General features: G+C 36.0%; 1 protein-coding gene across 3 annotated transcripts in view; it reads right to left on the bottom strand.

The window, feature by feature from the left end:
• Positions 1–12,819, bottom strand: part of LOC120431713 (orexin/Hypocretin receptor type 1-like) — a 276,085-nt gene that overhangs the window by 183,177 nt on the left and 80,089 nt on the right. The gene's annotated exons all lie outside the window — the stretch shown is intronic.

Below are 12,819 nucleotides of genomic sequence, written 5' to 3'. Positions count from 1 at the left end.
TATGTTTTTTAATAACCTTTTTTTATATTTTGAGTACTACACTCTACACACTGTTTTACAATTTAAATGATGCCATTTTATAGCAGAAAATGTGAAAAACAAGTAAACAATTGAAAAAGTGACTGTAAAAACATGCAAAAAATAGATAGGCAAAATGTAATGATAGGAGGTTGTAATACTACCAAAAACATACATTAACTAAGCAAGATAAATGAAAAATAAAATACTAAGAAAAATAAAAAAAAAACGAAAAAAATTTGGGCAGTAGAGGGTTAAGCACTAGTTTGGCCCAAAAACTGCAATGTGGCGGTAACTTTCCGGCTTACCCGATAGGTTTTTGTCCAAGGAACATTTTTTTTTCATACATTGAAAAATTCCCAAAAATAGTTTAAACTCGTGATTTGCGATTTTTTGAAAAATGGGAAAGTCTTCAAAAATTGAAGAAAATCGATGGGTTTTCTACATCACCAAAAAAGCGTTGTATTTTTCAATGACGATACACAGAAAAAAAAGTTGAATTTGTTGAAAGTTGAAAAGTTGAAATTGGAATGTTGAAAATTTGATACACAGAAAAAAATATGTAAATTTACACAGCACGTAATTACTGTTTCTTATGTAAACTCACTCAATGTAATGTTGAAATATGATGTAAAGAGTAAAAAGTCATGGAAATTACTCCAATGTAAATCTAAATCTAATGTAAATCATGAATCTAATGGAAACGTTGAGCATGGAAACTCAAATCTGATGAATTTCTACCCGTGTCCGGCTTCCTTTAAATTCCTGTTTAATGTAAATCATATATCCAATGTATTTCTGCCAAACGTTGAATTCAAAACTACCCGAACTAAAAATAGTTATATTTGGTTCTCTTTCTGTCACTCTCATACTTCGCTGGCCCACTGCCTGAGCCTCGCCCTGAACAAGTTGATGCTTTAGCCGCTCGTTTATAAAATGCGAAGATGGCTCAGTCGGCAGCGGGTAGCAGCAGTAACACCGAACATTCTACCCGTCGTCCGTTCGATTCCAGTCCAGCGTTATTCCACTTGGCCGTCGACAAGAAAACGTCCCCTACCAGTGAAACAACTTTTTAAAATCATTATTTCCTTTTGATTATCGCTTCACTAATTTTAAAATAGAACATAGGCCACACCATTTTCCTACTGCAATCCAAGTCGAGTTTCTCATTCCCATTGGCCAATCAGAATTAGTTGATTTGAACTAATGTAAATTTCAAAACTAATGTAAATTCCAAAACCAATGTAAATTTTCAAAAATAATCTAAATTTCCAATGAATCTTATGTAAATTTCCAATGAACCTAATGTAAATATACATCATTTATCATGATACCTTTTGGTACATGATAAATAATGTAAATTTACAGAAATATTTTTTTCTGTGTAGGTTGAATATTACTTCTTTTTTTGAGTAATGTTACATAAAAAATGTGTAAAAATCGCTGCGATGTTCTCCGTCGACAGGTCTGGAACCCATCGACAGCGATCCCTCCGATAGTCCGGACCCTCGTACTCCAACAGTGATGAAAATTCATCAGTGCATCGAACGCTCTACGGCCACAACCGATCAATTGACAGGTGTCGCCGCTTTTTCAACGAGGTGTCCAACGAGTTCTCACCTGGCATGCCGAGGAAGAATTTTAAGCTGAAAATCATCAATCTGTGTTACAGGGGAAATTCTCGTATGTTTGGCAGGTTAAACACTCGCTTCTAACTCCAACCAATTTGCTGATTTTCACTATTTAAACAACAAATTTAGCAAAACATTTGATAAAAACTTGCTTGCTAACTTCTTATTGAGCTATTTATCACTCGATTTCAGTTGAAAACGCTTTTAATAAAAACGAAGTTGACTTTATAGCTGTCGGCCACCATTGCTAGTACCAACCACTAGTGTCTTCCTTTTATCTACAAGGACTTCGCCTCCCTGGGCTTTTAAGTGTATGAAAGTATGGCACGGAGCGACGGCGCCGAATACCCATATTTACACAAAGAATTTTAGAGCGCCCGCCGCGGGATTCGAACCGGCGACCTCTGGGTTGTGAGTCCAATGCGCGGTCCGCTTTTAATAAGCTTTAATTGAATGTCAAAGTTCTGACCTGCCAACATTAGAGGCACGCTGGAATTAGATGCTGTTGTTTTGTATGATTTTATTTTTTTAAAATTAGTTTTAAGGTATTCAGTCTGTGCGATTCACTCGAAGACGGTGTAATAAACAACAAAATAAATCATTTTTTTTACACAAAATCTGTCACCATTTCCTGATGAATATTACCATCATTTTTTTTCTGTGTAAGCATGAAATTTTCCGATCTCTCGATTCAAATTTATTTAAAAATGTTTGCCGTTTTGAAATATTACTCTAGATTCTAAATTTTATAAATATTTTTCTTTTGTGATGTAGAGAATAAATAATTTTGACCGTCAAAAGATGGCATCGAAAAATGGGTAGCATTCTTTTGTAGAGTGTAACAATTATTTCTGAGAAGTTCTAAGCTTACAATTTTGTTTGAATACCATGAATTTTGAACAATCTTATGGATGTTTTTCTAGAAAGTAACATTTGTTCTAATTTGCATTATTTATGGATTTTTTCTTCATTAAAAAAATCAGAATTCGTTCGTCTTACGGTAGGGGAAATTCTCGTATGTTTGGCAGGTTAAGCACTCGCTCCTAACTCCATCCAATTTGCTGATTTTCACTATTTAAACATCTAATTTTGCAAAACTTTTAATAGAAACTTGCTTGCTCACTTCTTATTGAGCTATTTATCACTCGATTTCAGTTGAAAACGCTTTTAATAAGCTTTAATTGATTGTCAAAGTTCTGACCTGCCAACATAAGAGGCACGCTGGAATTAGATGCTGTTCCCCTACATTCCAAAAAATGAGATAGTTTCCAGTAGAACATTTAAATAGGGTTAGAATTCATTCGCCGAGGGCAAATTTTTGTATTTTTGAGATAATTTTGACAAATTTCTTCATTGTTTGAAAATATGTTTTTTTTCATGTTAATGAAAAGGTTTATTTTTTAAGGGGGTTCGTTTTGTTTTAAGGTTTCTATCAACAACCTAATTATTATCTGTACGAAGCATTCTTTGTAGAATCTTGTGAATTAAGTGGTTTGGCTTCACGGAGAAAAAACCGTTCTGGAATTCGTGAACAAATGTGCATGTAATCGCGTACTTTCGCTGTTCATGAAATCGTGAACTTGTTCATGATATCATGGAGAAAAAAACACGATATCGTGCTTATTGTTCGTGAAATAGCGAACTCAATCTTATGTCTGAAAAAGCTTTCCTGCTTCATGGTTTTGTGACGCCACCTACATGTGAACTGTTTTTCGCCTAGGGAGCTTTCTAACACTTACACAAGTTCAACACAGTCTTTTGTTCGTGTGTGGAGTGGAACGAGATTTGACGTGCTCAAACAAGTTTCCGAAAATCAATCCACATAAAAGTCAAAAATGAAAAGTTTCCGATTTTTTTTGTTTAATTAGAATTATTTTGTTTTTGTTTTTTAAAGCTATATCCAAATTGCTTGAAGTTAATTCATCGCAAAATGACGACTGTTAATTTTTCACCTGAAAATCATAAAAAAATCAAAAAAGGTTCACTGGCAAACAGTATCATTTTAAAGAAAGAGAGCGTTCTGTTATTACGTAACGTATTTGGGGGGGAAGAGGGGCTGAGTTGGAGGCCATGTTAATGGAAATAATAAAGTAATAATAAAGTAAGCAGGATACAACCACTGCATTTCAAAATTACTGTACAAACAAACATTACAAATTTTATTCCCTCCTTAAAAAAAATTAAACTGACATTTTCAATGAAAAACATTGTAAAATTTACTGAAAACTATTCAAAATTCATTGTACACTCAAACCCCGATGGTTTGACACCAACTGTTGTCAAACGAACGGGGTCACTTTTCAGTTTGGCATTCTTTTACACGAAGTTTACACACACCAAACGTTTGTTTTGAGTGACAGTTCGTCACTATTTAATTTGACTTTGACCAACCAACGGGGTACAAAAAAAAGTATAAAAAAGTTTAGGAAAAAGCTTATTTTCATAAATTCATTGATATTTGGTAGCATAACTGTAATTACGTATATAACATTATGTGATATGTTCAGCTCTTTTCAAGGGGACCATAGTTGATCCATCGTAGAATGTTGTCTTGTCATTTTCAACTGCGTTTAATTAGACATGGTTTTAATCTTTTTTTTACAGTGGTACAAGATGAATTAACATAGGGCTTTAGGCTTTAGGAGCCTATAAAAAAAGAAATCGACGTAACACCTTATAATAATAAAATCCACCATTCTAGCAGGATTCTGTCAGAATCAGCTCTGCTAAAATACTTCGTGATTGGGTGTGACGGGTGTCTTAAAGCCCTATGTTAATGTATATATACAAACACAATTAAAACCACTTCTGATTACTTTTTTCATTTTAATGAAAAACATAAATTGACAAGACAACATTTTTTCGATTGATCAACTATGGTCCCCTTGGAACGAGCTGTCAAGTAGAACCTTTTTTGTCAAGAAGGGTCGCGAAGTTAATTTTTGAAAATCGATTTAAAAATCCATTTAAAACCATTTGCGGTCTTACAAAGGGTAATTTTACACAAAAAATAAGCTTTTTCATTGTGAAAAATAATATCAAAAATTTAAGGTTAATTTTATGACCCAATTAGGACATATTCTCCGTATAAACATTGGCCCTTTTACATTGTTTAGCTTGAATATTATTTTGTTATATCAGCAATCTAATCTCAACTGTAAGGACCCCATTCTTTACTTTTAAAAAGGTTTATTCATATATAAAAACAAGCCTTACCCGACAAACTTCGTTCTGCCTTTTTTTTCGTTTGATGACGTTTTTAACTTTTTTGCTTATTCAGCCTCCTGTGATCAAAATTTGATTTTACGTAACATTTGCCATACAATCTGCAGATTTTCCGGAATCAGTTCCAAAGTGGCCAAAGTTGTAACTTTTTGGCGTAAAAACCTTCCTTGGACTTATACGAATCCAACGCAACAAAAAGCACCTCGATACGACGTTCCGTGTTGAATTGATTCGCGTTCGTACAAAACCGTCGAAATTTTTTATATATATCTGGAGTTTTTTTTAAAAGGTACTATAAACCAAATTTTCATTTTTTGCTTTTTGGGTGTTTTTGAATACCCCAATAAAACAACAAATTACAAATTACAAACTCAAGGCGGTTCTAGAAACACCCAAAAAGCAAAAATTGAAAATTTGGTTTATTGGACCTTTTCAAAAAAAACTCCAGATATAGATAACTTTAAAATATTTCGAAATGTCAATTTTAAAAATAATTTACTTTTAAATAAAAAGTACGTTGCGTAATTTTTGAATGATCTTCTGTTTTTGCGTTACGTTTTCACTGCGCGTCCCCTGAAAAGCTCCGTCGCCGTCGCCATCTTAAACCAGCCAAACAAGTTTAGACAAGCAGCCACTCGCGATTTTTCTGTCTGATTTTCCGGCTAAAATGAACCGTTTTAGAAGAATAATTCACTGCCGGTCTCCGGAACTCCGGTTTAAATTACGGATTCCGATGTTTGGTAAGTATTTTTTATCAATATTTTGGCATTTTTATACTAATAAGTTTTTTGTTTGTTGCAGTTGAAAATCAATCCCAAATTTTTGCTTGTGCGAGCTGCAGTTCACTCGTTTCATCCGTGACACCTGTTCTCGAGAGTTTGGATGGACGACCTGAAATCGAACGAATTGAAGCATCTGGCAGTGAGCGGAGCCCTGTCCTGTCTCCGGCAATGCATACGGGAGAGGAACGGGAGCGTTCCGGAACATGCAAGAACCAACCTGATGGGATTGGACGAGAGCTTGTGACTTATTGATAATTGAAGAAGAAACTGGTTATGCTGTTGTAGTAGTGAAAATGACTTGTTAATTAGCTATTGAAAATAAATGAACAGTTATTTTTGGTTTTTCTTTTCGAATCAAAACCAAACATTAAATCCTTGTTTTCAATACCCAACACCAGATGTCAGGACAAAAGCTTTCATTTGCGCACGAGCGCGACGTTCAGATGGCGCTGTAACCATATCGTAAAGCTTGAAAGCTCAAAGCTCGTCGATACAGAGTATTTCGAAAGTTTAGAATCGTGAACAAACGTTCACGATTTGCAATTAGTTCATGGAAAGTGTTCATGGTACGTTTTCGTACCATGGAGTATCACACTGTTCCCGATTTCGTGGTGCATTGTTCACGAATTTCGGAACGGTTTTTTCTCCGTGTGTTGAATGAAACGAAAGGTAAATATTACCAGGCACTTTTGCATGTTTGTTCGAACGCGAAATGAACAGAAAAAAAAGCGCAAACGTTTGCCAATTTAAATGTGGGCTATGTTTTGGCCTGGTTAGCGTTGATTGTTTTGCTTGCCTGATTGTTTGTTTAGCCTCAAAATTGTTAACGCTGAAACATTTGAAACTTTGATTTTTTTTAGCAGCTTGTCATAGTGCAATTTTAGAGCAATTTTGTTTGGAAATCCAAAATCCAAATGGAATCAGATGCAGTCACGGATAAAAACCGTGAGTTGAGCTGATTTAAAAGAGTCCAATCGACTCATGTGCAATTGTTGATTTGCAAAAAAATGATCGAAAAATGATTGATGGTGACAATGGAAACCACTTATCGTGGCTCCATTATTCACAATTTCAGGCCACTTTCCAGATATAGTTATATGAACAACCATGAGCTGAACTAGCATTGGTAAAAGCTTCATGAGCCTGTCAAGTTTCGAACCTTGATTTTTTTCTCAAAATATTTAAGCATTTTAAAAATTTATTTGCCTCAATGTTTTTTTATGATTGAAATAAAAGTTATCTATATTATTTATTTTTACCAAGCAACGATAGATAAAGCAATCAAAAGCCTTTTTTTATTTTTGTTGAATGCTATGTTCATTTTCTCTTATTGATGACTGGTTATTAGCCTGTCCCATTTTGAGGTCATGTCGAGGAATTTCAGGTGCTCACTTCTTAAATGATAGATTATGATGTTAGGAACAATGTTTTCTTAGACAAGAAAAAATAATAAAATACTTTCTCGCACCCCCTAGTCGATTTACTGAAAAAAGTCACTTTTTTGAACAAATTTTCTAAAATCGCTTGGAATCAATACAAAAACTGTTTCGATCAGGTGTGTGTTATCTTCAAACGATAGGTTTTTGTCCATAGATTAAGATGCACTATCAATATTGGACCAAAATTTAAGTTTTTGGACTCTCCCAGGCGGATTTGTGTCGAAAAAATCGCATTTTTTCGAAACTTTTTTCAGAAATGTTCATTTAATTTAGGGTAGCCTATTTTTCCCAGTAAAACCAATACATGCAGCTTGTAGGAAATTTCATGGCGAACATTTTTCCCCCTGAGAAAATGCAATTTCGACACTCCAGAGCCGAGATATTTGAGTTTTAGTGAGGAAAAAAGTGGCAATTTTCAAAATTTCTCAGAATTCAGAAGCAAGGCCTACTAATTACACGATATAGCAAGCATATGTCTCAAAGGTCAGGGTATGCTTTTTTATAGTAATTTTGGCCGCTGAATCCGAATCTGAAATCAAATTTCGTGTAAACAGTGATGTTTTGGAGCTACACCCTTTTGGAATGTTATTTGCGTGTTTAAGAGGCAGTTTTTGTAAATATTGCTCAGTTTGTTCTAGAGGTCGTATCGAGGTGCTCCGATTTGGATGAAACTTTCAGCGTTTATTTGTCTACACATGAGATGAACTCATGCCAAATATGAGCCCTCTACGACAAAGGGAAGTGGTGTAAAACGGGCATTGAAGTTTGAGGTCCAAAAAATATAAAAAATCTTAAAGTTGCTCGCATTTCCGTAAAACTTCATCAATTCCAACTCTCTTAGATGCATTCGAAAGCACTTCAAAATGAGCCATAGACATCCAGGATTGGCATTGAAGTTTGAACTTTCCGAGGATTTCGAATATGACAAAAGTGAGACTAAAAAGTGCCGCTATGGATGCAGGACAATAACAAACGTTGTAAAATGTTTGTTATAGAAAAATCGAAAAACTATGAGAAAAACTGCATTGGCCAAAAAGTTATTTCCGTAGGCTTATAGTCTATGAAATTACCAATCTTTTGACCTATGGGAGTATGGGTGTTGGAGGCTGTTGCAAAAAGATATTGAGGTTTAAAAAAAAACATTTTTAACAGTAATTTGCAAAAGCTATGAGAAAAAGTTAAACCAATCCTGGATGTCTATGGCTCATTTTGAAGTGCTTCAAAAGACCTTTCGAATGCAACTAAGAGAGTTGGAATTGATGAAGTTTTACGGAAATGCGAGCAATTTTAAGATTTTTTATATTTTTTGGACCTCAAACTTCAATAAGGCTTTCTAGTCAGAAATTTACCAACACATTCAAAGTATGTTTACATGGCAGCTGGACGTTTGTTTGCATCAGATTTCCTATCTCTTTCTAGCAATTTTTTTTTGTCAGGCGACTTCTAGCTGATGTTTTCGACCGACCGCCCGATATGACAGCCAACATACTTCACAGGGTTGTGACAGTTACAGCTCGATCATTGTTTGCATCAGGACACTGTGACGAGAAGTTCGTCACTTTTGGGTTAAACTATATTTTTTTCACTGGGCATAGAAAACCTTATGCCCGTTTTACACCACTTCCCTTTGTCGTAGAGGGCTCATATTTGGCATGAGTTCATCTCATGTATAGACAAATAAACGCTGAAAGTTTCATCCAAATCGGAGCACCTCGATACGACCTCTAGAACAAACCGAGCAATATTTACAAAAACTGCCTCTTAAACACGCAAATAACATTCCAAAAGGGTGTAGCTCCAAAACATCACTGTTTACACGAAATTTGATTTCAGATTCGGATTCAGCGGCCAAAATTACTATAAAAAAGCATACCCTGACTTTTGAGACATATGCTTGCTATATCGTGTAATTAGTAGGCCTTGCTTCTGAATTCTGAGAAATTTTGAAAATTGCCACTTTTTTCCTCACTAAAACTCAAATATCTCGGCTCTGGAGTGTCGAAATTGCATTTTCTCAGAGGGAAAAATGTTCGCCATGAAATTTCCTACAAGCTGCATGTATTGGTTTTACTGGGAAAAATAGGCTACCCTAAATTAAATGAACATTTCTGAAAAAAGTTTCGAAAAAATGCGATTTTTTCGACACAAATCCGCCTGGGAGAGTCCAAAAACTTAAATTTTGGTCCAATATTGATAGTGCATCTTAATCTATGGACAAAAACCTATCGTTTGAAGATAACACACACCTGATCGAAACAGTTTTTGTATTGATTCCAAGCGATTTTAGAAAATTTGTTCAAAAAAGTGACTTTTTTCAGTAAATCGACTAGGGGGTGCGAGAAAGTATTTTATTATTTTTTCTTGTCTAAGAAAACATTGTTCCTAACATCATAATCTATCATTTAAGAAGTGAGCACCTGAAATTCCTCGACATGACCTCAAAATGGGACAGGCTACTGGTTATTAATTCAGAATATTGGAGTGCGCCACATTGAATATTGATTGCTTGTTAATAAATCATACCAATTGTCGATCTGAAATGACTAATGTGGCATAAATCTGCGATTTATCGATGAAAATATTCGTTGTGGAAAGTGATTCAAACAAATTCTCACAGCAGCAATCTCTTTTTAATTATCATAAAGCTTCAAATAATTGCAACTCAAGTGAAAATCAACATTCCACCTTCTCCATCCACCTTCTCCATCGCAAAGAGAGGAAAAATCTCCCACTGATAGGAAAAAGTTCAATTAATAAAGTTTTCCCCCTCCCATTCCGATTCCCGTTGCTGGAGGCCACCATTTGAACTTGGATCTGTCATTGTACAAGTTTGATTTCATTTCCTGCGTCGTTTCCAGCCAGCTGCTCATTGACACAATTTTCAACTTTCAACAAGTTTGGCTCGAGTGGAGGGAGCGCACGTTGAACGTTAATTTGCTCGTCTTTTGAAGGAAAAAAAAAATTAAAGCCTCAAAAGACGAACGTTAAAAGGACCTTTTTTGGGCAGTAAAGGAATACAGAAAGGAAATCCTCTAATCAGAAGTCAAAGAACCAAATCGCCCATATAAAAAAGACACAAAAAAACGCTGCCACGTGTACCGTGATGAATAACTAGGCATCATTTATCATCCGGGTGATGTTGGGCCGTCTGGTTGATTGGATGATTGAGGGGTCCAGATTATGGACTAGACGTGAGACAGAAGGAAAAAGTTCGTCTCGTCTGGAAAAGTGAGACCAATTTACTCATCTTTTTACTCCTATTTTTCTTTCGATAAGCTGTCCCCATGAGAGTCCACTTACACAGAAAAAAATATGTAAACTTCCACGTCATGTAAACTATGTTCTGAATGTAAATATGCTCGATGTAAATATTAAATACGATGTAAAAGCATAAATCATATGTAAAAAGCTGTTATGTAAATTGAAAACAAATGTAATTGATGAATCTCATGTAAACGCATAGTTTTTTTTGTCGTTCTCAATAATTAAAGATCATGTAAAGGTCAAATTCAATGTAAAATATTGTTCATGTAAATTAAAAATCATGTAAACTCTAGTGAAAATCTTGTTTGACAGCTGTGGATTGTTTTCAATTTTAATGTTTGTTCGGAAGAGAGTGGAAGTGTTTTACATCTTAACAATTCGTTACAAAATTTGAGAAAGAATTATCTCGTCGACCGAGTTGGTGCATCTTCTGCCTGACCGTTGATTGCCTTTGACCGTTCATGTTCCCCCTTGAGGGGAATCGATCACAGGTTTGTCAACAGGTGCAACGGAGTTTGGTGGAAATAATAACGATGCAGTTCTCAGAGCTGAAGGCTGAAAGAAATCGAGACAGCCGGTTGCGGTAGGTCCTAAACAAAATTACTAGTTCTCAAAATTATTTACTCCTACTGACAGATTCACTTATAGGAACTTATTTCGCTCGATTATAAACAGCATATTTCGTGTTGATGCCCGGGGGATAACTTCCAGAGCAATATTTGAATCTGGAATCGGGCAAACTCCGAGCCGACAGATAACTATTTGACAAAACCTGCATTGTTAAAAGGTAGTTATGTGGGCCAGCTATTGTTTACATTTTGAGATTTGTGATAAACTTACTAGTTGTTGTGCAATTTGCAAAATATTTCCAGCTGTCTTTTCCCCATTTTCTCGTGTTGATTCAGACTTTTCACGCACTCCGAGTTAGGCAACGGACGAATCATTCCTCCTGCGTCAGGCTAGATCCGGCTTCCGGCGGATGCTGGACGAAGTTCGTTTGAGACAGTGCATCACGCGTTGTCTGACACGGGCAGATGCATCATCCGGCAAGTTGGAACTAATGTGGGCCATCGCCTTTCTCCTCAAAGCACCAACAGAAAAGCTGGAAGACGGTCTGGCACTACACCGATGAACGGCGCCCAGTGTGGATGACTCCCTTGATCGAACCGCTTTTGTAGATTGTGCAACGAAAATTGGCAGGTAAAACAAGTTTATAGTAACAGTTTTTAAATTACTGCGCAAATCAAAACAATTTTTCCTTGGATGGAAAATTATTCTTGGGGCCCTAGAACAGTGTGAGACTACTTGTCAAAAAAGAAAGGCGATGTACGATGCAAGGTGCAAAGGGGGTGGAATCGAAAAAAAGACATAATCCAAAAAGCATAAATATTTCTGTCCGTAAAAAAAGGTGAGTATATTTTTTCCAACTTGTTTGTTGTTTAATAAATTTAATAAATTTTAAAAATATTTTTTTTTTCTTTGTTAAAAAAAACTCCAATTGATTGTTTAAAAATTGTGTAGATATGTTGATAATATTCACGCTACAATCGAAGCTACGATAGTTTTGAATATTGATCTCAATTTGAGATGTTGTTGTTTATTTTATTAACGTGACTTTAACCTAGAGAGGTCATTCGTCACTTCAATTTGAGATGAGTTCAATTTAATTTAAAACTCAAGCAAAATAATCTAATATGCTAGGTAATGCGTGTTTGTAAACAACGAGTGTATCCTAATGTAAAATTCACTGTCGTAAGTAGTATACACTCTTTGTTTATGGAGTCACGTTGACCCGTTTACATTGTTTTGCTTGAAGTTATCAATGTTTGTATGTCTTATATTTATTTCATATTTTGCCAGCGCCACTTTATGATTTTCACACTGCACCTGCACCGTTACTTGCATTGCTCCTTTGGCAGGACCGTAATGCAAAACAGAATGTCAACACAGCACCAACAAAAAGTGGCTTCATTCGTCAGAGGAGGAAAATTTAGACTCAGGTATTAAATGCAGAATTTTGTCAAAATTTTCAGTGTCCCCGGAGCCGGCTGCATCAAATCGACTATACCATTAAGGTGGCCAAGGTGGGTCTGTTAAACTAGGAAATGCTGCACCCTTCCTACTGAAGATCACCCCGGTCGATTTCGACCGCGGGATCACGGCTGGTGCCCTTACTTTGAGCCCTTGTGATGCAAGAGGAAGATTTGACCCAGTGGTGCGACGACCGCTATCCGTCCGTCCGTCCGCTGTTCGCTTATTACGACGGGCAAAGGGCGATCCTACAGCGTAACCTGGGACCCAGAGTGTGACCAGCGGCATGAAGGCCACCACCGTCGCAGGCAAGGTAGAATGCAAGCCGAGTGTCGTCGCAGGTCATACTAAATCGTTGCCAGATCCTTTTGAATCACACAGACATCCAGACGCTGACGTTCGGAGGTAAGTTAATTTGTTGTTTGCTTC

Source organism: Culex pipiens, chromosome 2 (assembly GCF_016801865.2).
Source record: "Culex pipiens pallens isolate TS chromosome 2, TS_CPP_V2, whole genome shotgun sequence".
Classification (NCBI taxonomy): Eukaryota; Metazoa; Arthropoda; class Insecta; order Diptera; family Culicidae; genus Culex; species Culex pipiens.
The sequence above is the reverse complement of the archived record's forward strand: the minus strand, read 5'-3'. Positions and strand labels throughout refer to the sequence as shown.